A 13871-nucleotide genomic window follows, 5' to 3' on the forward strand; every position below is an offset into this window, starting at 1 on the left:
TAATGACAGGCCATTTTAGAAGAATTTCGAACCCTGAAGATCAGACATTCATGTCATTGTTAAAAATTTTACTGGCTCATTTGTGTGTAAATCTTGAAGTGTAACACGTGCAAAAAAGATCAACGTTATATGCGAAAGCTTATCATATATGTCTCTGAGGTTAGTAGGTTGCAACAGAAGCTATGTGAAAGCTTTACTTTTCCTGTAGCAACACTATGTATATTAATTTAAACTGTGTTCGTGCTACTTAACAGTGATGTAGCTTTTGGCTGGTCCAGTGCTCTGAATATCTGCTGTCATCGGCTGGCGAGACCACGTGACATGAGCTATGACGCTTACAAAAGCGCACCGCAATCTCGATTTCAATGATTTGGAAAGTAACATGTGGTGTATGGCAGAATTCAAATGTATACTTTCGTAATACAAAAATACGCAGTGTACATGTTGCTGCACATCAAAGATATTTCCAAAAAGTGTTCTTTTCCCTCCTTGAGTTTTGTTTTCTAAAGTGCCGGGAAATTGTACGCCCGTGTATAAAACCATAACCATTCAAAGGATTGATAAGTTTTGCAATTCCAAGGGAAAATACACTTTCTCTGGTGAAAACACTTTTTCCATGTTAAGTGACAGTATATTTTTAACTGGGAAATCTGGGTTTTTTTTTCCTTGTCCACATATACACCCTGATATTTGTCTGTCTACCAGTTCAAATGCTTCCTTAAAATCAGTAAATGATACTATTATAAATTTATTGGTGAACACTGTGTGGAAAATTATTGCTTTTCAGCAAAAAATCTGTTCTGTGCAGTATCTGCACTGATAGGCTCCCAGTTGTCTGTTAAAAGTTTTTCCAACTCTTTCCAGGAGAATGTTTGCAATATGTTGTATGCCACTGGCAGAAGTGATACTCCTCTGCCTTTTTATGTAACTTGTGGATTAATGCTGAGAAACAAAATATCAAAAATTACAGTTTCCAACTCTATTCTCCAAATGTTTTCAAAAAGCAAATGTAGATGACTAATAATCTTTGGGTCTTCCAATTTCAATAATTCTGCTGAAATGTCTTCTTCTCACCTGCTTTGTTTTTGAGTGTTTTGATGTATTCATGAATTTCAAGCTCTGTCATTGGGAAATCTTTCTCAAGATTTTTTTGGTATTCCTGGAAATTCTAACTTAGCTGTTTGTCAGGCTGTTACACCACTGACCTCAAACATTTTTAGTAATATTTCAAAGCTTTCGGTATTATTTAATCTCAATATGCCATTTTCAGCTTTTAAACAAATACTTGGAGCTTGATACACTGTAAATGTGTGTTCAAAAGTTTTATTTTTGATGAAATTTTCATGTATTTCTATAAGCTGAAATTTTCAAAGCTTCTTTTGAGTTTACAGAATATTTATGTTTCTTTTCTTTGAGATCTTAATTGTTTCAGGTGTTCTTTTCTGAACATCTCCTTTTCTTCATTTTTTAAATACTTGTTCTACTGCTCTTTGCACTCATCATTCCACCATCTCTTTTTTTGTATTCTTAACCAATCCTAATGTTTTCTTTGCTGCTGTAGTAATTTGTACCTAGAGTTCATACCTGTCACCTTTTTGAGCTGTCTCGCATTCTATAATTTTTTCATCTTTTCTTTTGTAATAGTGGCTGCACTAGAGTTACACCTGACTACTTTCTGGGCTAGCTCATATTTCAACCTCAAAGAGATTACGATATGTATCAAGTTCCCTCATTTATTTTCGCTTTTAACATCCATAATTCCTTGATATTCCTTTTGGATATAGCTGTCTGCTGCAGTTGAAATTCTTCTAGATATGGGGATGAAAAGTTTTGGCATTTCTTTGCAGTTTGCAAAAATGGGTGGACACCAGTTTTAAATGGAACATTTTGCACGTATTGATCACACCATTTCTGTTTGTTCTTAAGTGTGGTGGATATATACATGCATACAATATTCTTAAATATCCTTTCATTCCTAATTTATGTACTGAATTTGGTAAGTAATCTTTCGACCCATTAATGCCGACAGTTTGTTATCTCATAGGTAGCCCATATGTTTTTATTTTGCATTGTTACCACTAGATGGAATAGTGCATTTGTGCGTACTGTCTGTGAAATGCCTCTCCACAATGGTAGTTCTCAGTGACAGAAAAATACCATTATTGCACAGTTAGCCATTTCCTATTAGTGCCACTCTGAACCAGAAAGATAATGTTTGACAGGTAAGAATTTTGTCCTATACTGAAACTGCTGGTATTGGTATAAGTGTTTGGCTTATGGCTCTAGTATTATATCAGAATAACAATTAAGCATGACTATTTCTGGTTTTAAATCTTTATGTATGTAATAGGGTAATACTTTATCGTATGATGTGTCATACAACGGGAAACTATCACTACTTTAAAAATAAAAAATAAATGTTTCCTGAATTATGTTTAAGAGTAAAATAATAGATGCAGTTGTTTCCTGAGGTCATTCTGTTAGTATTTGTCTGACCTGCCAATAAGCTGTACAACATCAGAATCTATTAGAATCTCTTCTGCACCATGGGGATTGTCAGGATTATAAAAGTGCTTGAGAATTTCAGTGATGAACATAATATCTGCAGTGAAATAGAACGAGCTGATGAGATTGATTTAGTCCTCCTTACAGCACGTGATGATGTGCCTTCTGACAATGAAATACGTGTTAGTTTCTGTGACACTGGTAAAGGAATTCTTTTGCAACCAACAGAAGTACAAGCCACATCAGAAGCAAACAGAAATGATATTATTCAGCCTGTGAGAGAATGCAACAGTGCAGCTAAGAACACACCAGAACTACCAAAGAAATATAAAACAATACCAAGGAAGTGCATATTAAAGGAACTGTAAACCATGACTGTTGCAGTCAAGTAGATTTCACTGTCTCATAAAATGCCTGTAGATATATTCAAGTTCATTTTCAAGGAAGAATTTGTGGAGTAAACTTGTAGAGAGACAGTGAAATTGCTGCTCAGAGAGGATATTAAAATTTCAACTTTCAGTTGAAGAGTTGTACAAATATTTTGGAATTCTTATTCTTTATGGTTATAATCCAGTACATTTGTGCCATTTAGAAGAACGTATTGGGAGAGGAGGACAAATATTTACAATTATCTAGTAATTAACTCGACAGAAACAGGTTTGAACAAATTCATCGCTTTCGTATTTCAATGATAACACAACTATAGATCCAAGTAATAAAACTTACAAAATTTATATACTTTTGAAACACATCGACATTATGTTTCTGCAACTTGATCAGTCGCTAGGACATTCATTATCTTTAGATGAAGCCATGGAACCCTACTATAGACATGACAGGATGAAACAATTCATAAGGGGAAAACATTCGTTGTGGTTACAAGTTATGGTGCCTTGCAATATCTGATGGCTGTGTTGTTAAATTCAGTCCTTATTCTGGTGCTGGTGATGAAGAAAAAGGAAATATACTGGGAACTTCATTTACAGAAAAAAATTTGGGTAGGTTTTTTTTCCCTCCTAATTATGTTGTCTTTGTTGCCAACTATTTCAACTCTCTGCCACTCTTGGAAACACTAAGCAGGCATGAACTACACTTCATTGGCACTATCTGGAGAGACAGGATTGAGAAAGCACCACTGAAAGACTTAAAAAGGGAACCTCGTGGATCTTATCATGTCCTTCAAGATGAACAACTAATGCTTTGTTGTATGACAACTGCCAAGTGACGTTAGCAACATATCTGTAAATCAGTGATTGTCTTGCCAAGGAGACCTACGAGAGATGGAGTAAAGCAGAACAAAAGCTTGTACCCGTGGGTCAATCGACCTTAGTTCAACTCTACAACAAAGGGATGGGAGGTGTCAATCTTTTTGTTAAACTGAGAGGTCTGTGTAGAACCAGGATCCACTTCAAGAAGTGGCACTGACTTCTCGTTAAATTCTGTCTTTTCCTCATCAATATGTGGATGATGCTGTATGTTGTTTGTTGTGGTCTTCAGTCCTGAGACTGGTTTGATGCAGCTCTCCATGCTACTCTATCCTGTGCAAGCTTCTTCATCTCCCAGTACCTACAGCAGCCTACATCCTTCTGAATCTGCTTAGTGTATTCATCTCTTGGTCTCCCTCTATGATTTTTACCCTCCACGCTGCCCTCCAGTACCAAATTGGTGATCGCTTGATACCTCAGAACATGTTCCACCAACCGATCCCTCCTTCTAGTCAAGTTGTGCCACAAACTCCTCCTCCTCAATTCTATTCAATATCTCCTCATTAGTTATGTGATCTACCAATCTAATCTTCAGCATTCTTGTGTAGCACCACATTTTGAAAGCTTCTGTCCTCTTCTTGTCTAAACTATTTATCGTCCATGTTTCACTTCCATACATGGCTACACTCCAAACAAATACTTTCGGAAACGACTTAATGACACTGAAATCAATACTTGATGTTTACAAATTTCTCCTCTTCACAAATGCTTTCCTTGCCATTCCCAGTCTGCATTTTATATCCTCTCTACTTCGACCATCATCAGTTATTTTACTTAAAGTAGTAAAGGAGATTTGCTATTTGGGGAGTGACTCATTTCCTGATCTAACTCCTAGAGCATCACGCAAATTAATTCGACTACATTCCATTATCCTCGTTTTGCTTTTGTTGATATTCATCTTATATCCTCCTTTCAAGACACTATCCATTCCGTTTAACTGCTCTTCCAAGTCCTTTGCTGTCTCTGACAGAATTACAATGTCATCGGCGAACCTTAAAAATTCGGAGTAGGTATTAAAGCTTTTATTTCTTCTCCACGGATTTTGTTTCCTTTGCTGCTTGCTCAATATACAGATTGAATAGCATTGGGGAGAGGCGACAACCCTGTCTCACTCCCTTCCCAACCACTGCTTTCCTTTCATGTCCCTCAACTCTTATTACTACCATCTGGTTTCTGTACAAATGGTAAATAGCCTTTCGCTTCCTGTATTTTACCCCTGCCACCCTCAGAGAAAGCTTTTGACAATGTTGACTGGAATACTCTTTCAAATTCTAAGTCTACAAATGCTAGAAACGTAGGTTTTCCTTTCCTTAATCTTTCTTCTAAGATAAGTCGTAAGGTCAGTATTGCCTCACGTGTTCCAGTATTTCTACGGAATCCAAACTGATCTTACCTGAGGTCGGCTTCTACTAGTTTTTCCATTCGTCTGTAAAGAATTCGTGTTAGTATTTTGCAGCTGTGGCTTATTAAACTGATTGTTCGGTAATTTTCACATCTGTCAACACCTGCTTCTCACCAGATGGTAGAGTTTTGTCAGGACTGGCTCTCCCAAGGCCGTCAGTAGTTCCAATGGAATGTTGTCTACTCCCGTGGCCTTGTTTCGACTCAGGTCTTTCAGTGCTCTGTCAAACTCTTCACGCAGTATCGTATCTCCCATTTCGTCTTCATCTACATCCTCTTCCATTTCCATAATATTGTCCTCAAGTACATCGACCTTGTATAGACCCTCTATATACTCCTTCCACCTTTCTGCTTTCCCTTCTTTGCTTAAAACTGGGTTTCCATCTGAGCTCTTTATGTGCATACAAGTGGTTCTCTTATCTCCAAAGGTCTCTTTAATTTTCCTGTAGGCAGTCTCTATCCTACCCCTAGTGAGATAAGCCTCTACATCCTTACATTTGTCCTCTAGCCATCCCTGCTTAGCCATTTTGCACTTCCTGTCGATCTCATTTTTCAGACTTTTGTATTCCTTTTTGCCTGCTTCATTTACTGAATTTTTATATTTTCTCCTTTCATCAATATTTCTTCTGTTACCCAAGGATTTCTAGCAGCCCTCGTCTTTTTACCTACTTGATCCTGTGCTGCCTTCACTACTTCATCCCTCAAAGCTACCCATTCTTCTTCTACTGTACTTCTTTCCCCATTCCTGTCAATTGTTCCCTTATGCTCTCCTTGGAACTCTGTACAAACTCTGGTTTTTTCAGTTTATCCAGGTCCCATCTCCTTAAATTCCCACCTTTTTGCAGTTTCTTCAGTTTTAATCTACAGGTCATAACCAACAGATTGTGGTCAGAGTCCACATCTGCCCCTGGAAATGTCTTAGAATTTAAAACCTGGTTCCTAAATCTCGGTCTTATCATTATATAATCTATCTGATACCTTTTAGTATCTCCAGGGTTCTTCCATGTATACAACCTTCTTTCATGATTCTTAAACCAAGTGTTAGCTATGATTAAGTTGTGCTCTGTGCAAAATTCTACCAGGCGGCTTCCTCTTTCATTTCTTAGCCCCAATCCATATTCACCTACTACATTTCCTTCTCTCCCTTTTCCTACACTCGAATTCCAGTCACCCATTACTATTAAATTTTTGTCTTTAGATTAGATTAGATTAGATTAATACTTGTTCCATAGATCATGAATACGACACTTCATAATGATGCGGAATGTGTCAGGTTAATAAAAGATGTCTGTACAAGAAATTACATTACACCAAATATTGCATGACACTAATGATTAAGTTTTTTATTTTTTTTTTTTTTTATTTACTTTATATCTAAAAATTCAGCCAATGAGTAGAAGGAGTTGTCATCTAGATATTCTTTTAATTTATTTTTAAATGTTAGTTGGCTATCTGTCAGGCTTTTGATGCTGTTTGGTAGGTGCCCAAAGACTTTTGTGGCAGCATAATTTACCCCTTTCTGTGCCAAAGTCAGATTTAACCCTGCATAGTGAAGATCATCCTTTCTCCTGGTGTTATAGGTATGCACACTGCTATTACTTTTGAATTGGGTTGGATTATTATCAACAAATTTCATAAGGGAATATATATACTGTGAGGTTACTGTGAGGATCCCTAGATCCTTAAATAGATGTCTGCAGGATGACCGTGGGTGGGCTCCAGCAATTATTCTGATTACACGTTTTTGTGCAATGAATACTTTTCTACTCAACGATGAATTACCCCAGAATATGATGCCATACGAAAGCAGTGAATGAAAGTAGGCATAGTAAGCTAATTTACTGAGATTCTTATCACCAAAATTTGCAATAACCCTAATAGCATACGTAGCTGAACTCAGACGTTTCAGCAGACCATCAATGTGTTGCTTCCAGTGTTGTCTCCCTTCACTATCTGAAGAAATGTATGATGAAATAAAAGAAATTATTCAATTTCTTCATCATCTGCAGAGCTAGTTGGCATATAAACTTGTACTACTGAGTAGGCATGGGCTTCATATCTATCTTGGCCATATTAATGCTTTCACTATGCTGTTTGTAGTAGCTTACCCACACTCCTATTTTTTTATTCATTATTAAACCTACTCCTGCTTTACCCCTATTTGATTTTGTATTTATAACCCTGTAGTCACCTGACCAAAATCTTGTTCCTCCTGCCACCGAACTTCACCAATTCCCACTATATCTAACTTTAACCTATCCATTTCCCTTTTTAAATTTTCTAACCTACCTCCCCTATTAAGGGATCTGACATTCCACACTCCGATTCGTAGAACGCCAGTTTTCTTTCTCTTGATAACAACGTCCTCTAGAGTAGTCCCCGCCCGGAGACCCGAATGGGGGACTATTTTACCTCCGGAATATTTTACACAAGAGGAAGCCATCATCATTTACTCATATCTACATCTACATCTACATCTACATCTACATCCATACTCCGCAAGCCACCTGACGGTGTGTGGCGGAGGGTACCTTGAGTACCTCTATCGGTTCTCCCTTCTATTCCAGTCTCGTATTGTACGTGGAAAGAAGGATTGTCGGTATGCTTCTGTGTGGGCTCTAATCTCTCTGATTTTATCCTCATGGTCTCTTCGCGAGATATACGTAGGAGGGAGCAATATACTGCTTGACTCTTCGGTGAAGGTATGTTCTCGAAACTTTAACAAAAGCCCGTACCGAGCTACTGAGCGTCTCTCCTGCAGAGTCTTCCACTGGAGTTTATCATCTCCGTAACGCTTTCGCAATTACTAAATGATCCTGTAACGAAGCGCGCTGCTCTCCGTTGGATCTTCTCTATCTCTTCTATCAACCCTACCTGGTGCGGATCCCACACCGCTGAGCAGTACTCAAGCATTGGGCGAACAAGCGTACTGTAACCTACTTCCTTTGTTGTCGGATTGCATTTCCTTAAGATTCTTCCAATGAATCTCAGTCTGGCATCTGCTTTACCGACGATCAACTTTATATGATCATTCCATTTTAAATCACTCCTAAAGAGTACTCCCAGATAGTTTATGGAATTAACTACTTCCAGTTGCTGACCTGCTATTTTGTAGCTAAATGATAAGGGATCTATCTTTCTATGTATTCGCATCACATTACACTTGTCTACATTGAGATTCAATTGCCATTCCGTGCACCATGCGTCAATTCGCTGCAGATCCTCCTGCATTTCAGTACAATTTTCCATTGTTGCAACCTCTCGATACACCACAGCATCATCTCGAAAAAGCCTCAGTGAACTTCTGATGTCATCCACCTGGTCATTTATGTATATTGTGAATAGCAACGATCCTATGACACTCCCCTGCGGCACACCTGAAATCACTCTTATTTCGGAAGACTTCTCTCCATTGAGAATGACATGCTGCGTTCTGTTATCTAGGAACTCCTCAATCGAATCGCACAATTGGTCTGATAGTCCATATGCTGTTACTTTTTTCATTAAACGACTGTGGGGAACTGTATCGAACGCCTTGCGGAAGTCAAGAAACACGGAATCTACCTGTGAACCCGTGTCTAGGGCCCTCTGAGACTCGTGGACGAATAGCGTGAGCTGCGTTCCACACGAACGTCTTTTTCAAAACCCATGCTGATGCCTACAGAGTAGATTTCTAGCCTCCAGAAAAGTCATTATACTCTAACATAATACGTGTTCCAAAATTCTACAGCTGATTGACATTAGAGATATTGGTCTATAGTTCTGCACATCTGTTCGACGTCCCTTCTTGAAAACGGGGATGACCTGTGCCCTTTTCCAATCCTTCGGAACACTACGCTCTTGTAGAGACCTACAGTATACCGCTGCAAGAAGGGGGGCAAGTTCCTTCACGTACTCTGTGTAAAATCTGTTTCGACCACAGAGGGGTAGAGAAACAATTAAAATCGCTCAAAAGAGGAAAGGCCGCTGGACCTGATGGGATACCAGTTCGATAAAGTAAAGCTGTATGCCCTTGGGATAAATTAAGGCTGTAGTTTCCCCTTGCTTTCAGCCGTTCACACTACCACAACAACAAGGCCGTTTTGGTTAGTGTTACAGGGCCAGAGGGATGTTGTATAGAAAGGTGATTAAAGTAAGTTTGTGGGAGTTCTAATGAGGTGTTGTATTGTCTCTACTGATGTCACCAGTAATAGATAAACCTCAAGGGCCCATGCCAAAATCCAGGAAAGATGTACCAAATGATATCCACAGAGACAATGTTAGACACCTCATGGACAAAATTCTGTAATGTTGGTCTTCACCCAGATTCTTGTTTCTTGTGATATCACAGGTAATCATTGTGCAAAATACAGAACGTATCACTGATATGATGTGATGTTGGACTTCATCCAGTTTGTTTTTATTTTGCTAATACCATTAAAGACTGAATTGTTAATTGGAAAGACAGTAATATTTCAGTTTTTATGACTAAAATTAGATTTAACATTGTTTTCTTGCAACATAAAAAATTACATTGCACTATTGAATTGTAAATGTTAATGCCCATCATATTTTGTATCATACTCAAAACAAAACAGTTAAAAATTTAAAAAAAAACAATGTTTTAGTCATTATATATGCTGCTAACCTTAAAAGAACTACTTTGACATAATTTCATCGGAATCAAAAACAAAATATAGCTTGTGACGACGCTTGCCTACTTTTATTTCTTTGTTTGTTGCCCTTGATGTCAACGTACTGCTTCGCTACACTGGCTGAAAAGTGGGTTGTGGAAGTACAACACTGTCTATTGTGAAATGCAACTGTGCACCTGTTGGCTACATTATTTAAAGTAGTTTACTTTCACTGTTTACAGCACTCCAATATTACACAGTTGTATGGCCACTACACTATTGTTTAACTTTTGATAAGCGAACATACACATACTGCTACAATAGTTTACTATTGAACATCTAGGAGCAGTAAAAACCTAATCTCAAAGCTGACAGTTCTTGAAGAATAGAAAGGTACATATGGAGCAGACACTGTCATTGTCTTAACACTGCCTAATTGTTATTTCACAGTTGAGTTGAAGCATTGTTGTTGTTGTTCTAACCAACACAGGTTTCTTGTCTGAAACTTGGCCGTGGTCTGACTGTCTCTTGCTCAAAAATCGGGCCCTTATATGTCATCACAATAATAGGTACTGAAACTACACATTGTTCAAAGTTAAATTTACAAAAATTACAATTAAAACTTATATCATTAAATTAATTGCATACATCAAAAACTTCTTTATTTTTAACAGTTTCTTCTACTACAATGTTTAGTCTGAGTTATTTGTTGAAATGATGAAATTAACATATATAGTTATGCAAACAATACTTTTGACAAAACTGTTAATTACTTTGGCTCTATTTGAAAACATGTTAGCAAAACCAGCCCGTAATTAATTCCAAACAGATACATTACAATTAGTTGCATTTCGTGTTCCAAATGTTTATAATTATTACAGAATTTATATCTGTTTACAAGTCTATAATAGAATTTAAGTCATGAAGCTAATACTGATTTTGTCCTATAATGAAAGATACTAACTATGAATAATTGAACTAAATTAGAAAATCAATTACAAACATAAAACTGAGCACAAAATTAGATCTGGTGTTGTATTTTTTAAAACTGAGGGCTAAACTTTCTCTTTTATGAAAATGCAAATTATACTCACATATGTTAATGTTAGTTAAAAGTGAAGAAAATGAATTTAAAGGAGGCAGATGGCAAAACAAGAGGTGAAGTAAAATATCCCAGTTTGCTTTGTCACAAGCTTTGAGCATTAATGGGTTAACCTTGTTTCTAAGTGTATTGCAGATGTCATATTCTAAGGGATCCCAAAATTGGCTTACTTTATGTAGATTTCTTATGTTTTCTTCTTTTTAGGTGCAAGACAATTTACTAGGTGTATCTGTTATCCTTGCACTTTGTTGTTAATGTGGACATCCTTTCCGATTTTAACTTAAAATCTGTTATACTGTCCAAGCTTTTTTGTTTACATAAAATGCTGTTTCAAACATTGGTGTGTTTTCTGTTATTCTTACTGTTTGTTTCTGTTCATAAGTTGTGTAATGTTGTGTATCATCTAGATTCTCAAGTAAGAGTTTCAGTTCGTGCACTCCTAAAATATTTAGTTGTAAAGATGAACTACATTTCCAAGAAGATGACGATAATATTTTTTTCTGTGTGGAAGAACTTAATGCTTGTTAGTTGAGGCTCTAAACAAGTTCCAACCAATAGCTTGAAAAGAGCAAAACTGATAAACTACTTGTCATGTCAGAAAGGATAAAAACAACACATTGGTCATGCCGAGCTGATGCTATACAAGTGCTCCTGTGAGGTCATAAAAATTGAGAATTCACTTTTTAAAATTTCAGAAGACATGGAATGATCATGCAGATCACACATAATTGCTTTAAGTTGGCACAAAAAGATGTCAAAGATGGACAACAAAATGTCAAAGAAAATGGGCCCCATACAATATGTTGGGATGACACTTTGAGACAAATAAATGAAACTAATGAAACTTCGCAAAAAAATTCTACATGAAGACAGTTGCATCAGTACTGACATCACTTCATAGAAACAAAAGGGCAGCTATGATGATGGTGGTGAGGTGGAAGCTGCTGAGTTAGCATAGTGCATTGAGAACGAATGTGGAACTGCAAGAAGAAAATGTTTGTCACCTCTTAACACCGTTCAAGCACCAGAAATAGAGCTGGATATATTCTGAAAAAAGAGTGAATTGCAGCAGCACAAAGGCATAGTTAATAAATTTTCTAGTTGACTTCATAAGTCCTTGTTAAACATCTTGAGTTCGAGGGTTTCTACCCCGAGTGTTGGAAAGGAAATGAATAACAAAAAAGTAATTAGTGAGCAGATGTGGATCCACATACACATACATTCTCTGCAAGTCACCATATTGCATATGGGTTGAAGTACCGTGCACCACTACGAATCATTTCCTTTCCCGTTCCACTCGCAAATGGAGTAACAGGGAAAACTGATGATTATATCCCTGTGTACAAGCCCCCATTTCTCTTATCTTGTCTTCGTCATCCTTAAACTAAATGTATGTTGGCGGCAGTAGAATCATAGTATCAGGGTCAGTCCTAAAATGTACCTACCTTCTACGATCACAAACAGTAGTCTTCAAATCTCGATGTTAGAAGACAGGCCCAACATTTTGTCTTTGGTTAACATTGAAAGTGATAGTTTGAAAAAAATTGAATAATGATGATGTAAGAAGGTGCAGTAGTATGAAATGTAGGTGCAAACCAATTCACTCTTCAGGTTATTTGAAACTTTTAGTTTAGGGCAGATTGTTTAGGTCAGTTGTTAGTTGTAACATTATTTTTATCTTGTATTTGCCTTACATACATGTTTGCATATGGTTACATTACGTTATTTACAGAACTGAAATACTGATTTTTATTATTTCAGTTCTTTTCACTTTTTAGATCTCATCAGTTCTTTAAATTATAAATAGTGTAGTAAAATTTTATACAAAAGTAGTAGTGAATCTTAAATGCTGCATTATTGTCACAAAATGTCTCTTGGCAAAGCCTGCACCAAAGATTATACCTAGAAATGGCCATAGTTCCTAAATGTGGCCCTGTGCCTCATGTTTACCACTGCATGGGTGAAACGTTATGTAACTGGCTCCTTATTTCACTGACACTTGTACCCAGTAATAACTTGTGTAACTAGTAACACTACGTAATATTCGGTGACAATGTACCACTACTGATTCTGCACAATGCCTGAGAGTGTTGTATAGCATTATCAAGCTGCTTAAAATGAAGTGGCATTGACCATCGACAAGAAAAAAAATAATGTTAAATAAGTTTATAACTAATTCACTGAAAAGGTTAGAAAAAAATATCTTATTTCACTGCAGAGGTGCAAACTCATAGATCATTTCATTTATTTCTTTTTAACTGTTTACCTCTTAATGAATGGAATACAGGTGTCCCAGAGAAATGGTCAGTGTCCAGGGGTATGACAAGAATGATCATATGAAGCAAAAAAGTGTAGGAAATGTGGACTCTAAAATGCATACCATAGGATCCATGAGCACTTCATCTTTGAATGGGACCAAACCAACAGAAAGATGTCCTGAAAACATGGGCTCTAAAGTGCATACAGTAAAAGCTATGAACACTTGTTCATCTTCACTGCTGTGTAACACACCTCATCTACTAAATAAGTGCTCATAGCTCTTAAGGGCTTAATTTTACTACCCATGTTTGCTAGACAATTTCTTCTTGTTTTGATTCATACTGTCTGCTCCCAAAATTTGGAAAGCAAAAAGCTTGCAGTAGAAGAGATTTCTTTTATGGTATCAAAGATATGGTGCTTGTAGTTCTTATGATATGCATTTTAGAGACCATTTTTACTAAACTTTTTTGCTTTGAATGATGGTCCCATTGATATTGCTAAATATTTACCATTCCTCCAGGGATGTCCTGTACATAGAGCCACAAAAACTATAGCATGATGATTGCATACTGCTGTGATGTAAAACTCATATTAGATTTAGTTTTCTAAGTAGTTTACAACAGATAATACAGACAGACTTCTTAGTGTGAATTTAATATGTAAATTAAAAAAATGACACTATATGGATAAAAAAATAATTTATTTTTCCTACACAGCTTTCTACGT

The sequence above is a fragment of the Schistocerca gregaria genome, chromosome 8 (assembly GCF_023897955.1).
Source record: "Schistocerca gregaria isolate iqSchGreg1 chromosome 8, iqSchGreg1.2, whole genome shotgun sequence".
NCBI classification, from domain to species: Eukaryota; Metazoa; Arthropoda; class Insecta; order Orthoptera; family Acrididae; genus Schistocerca; species Schistocerca gregaria.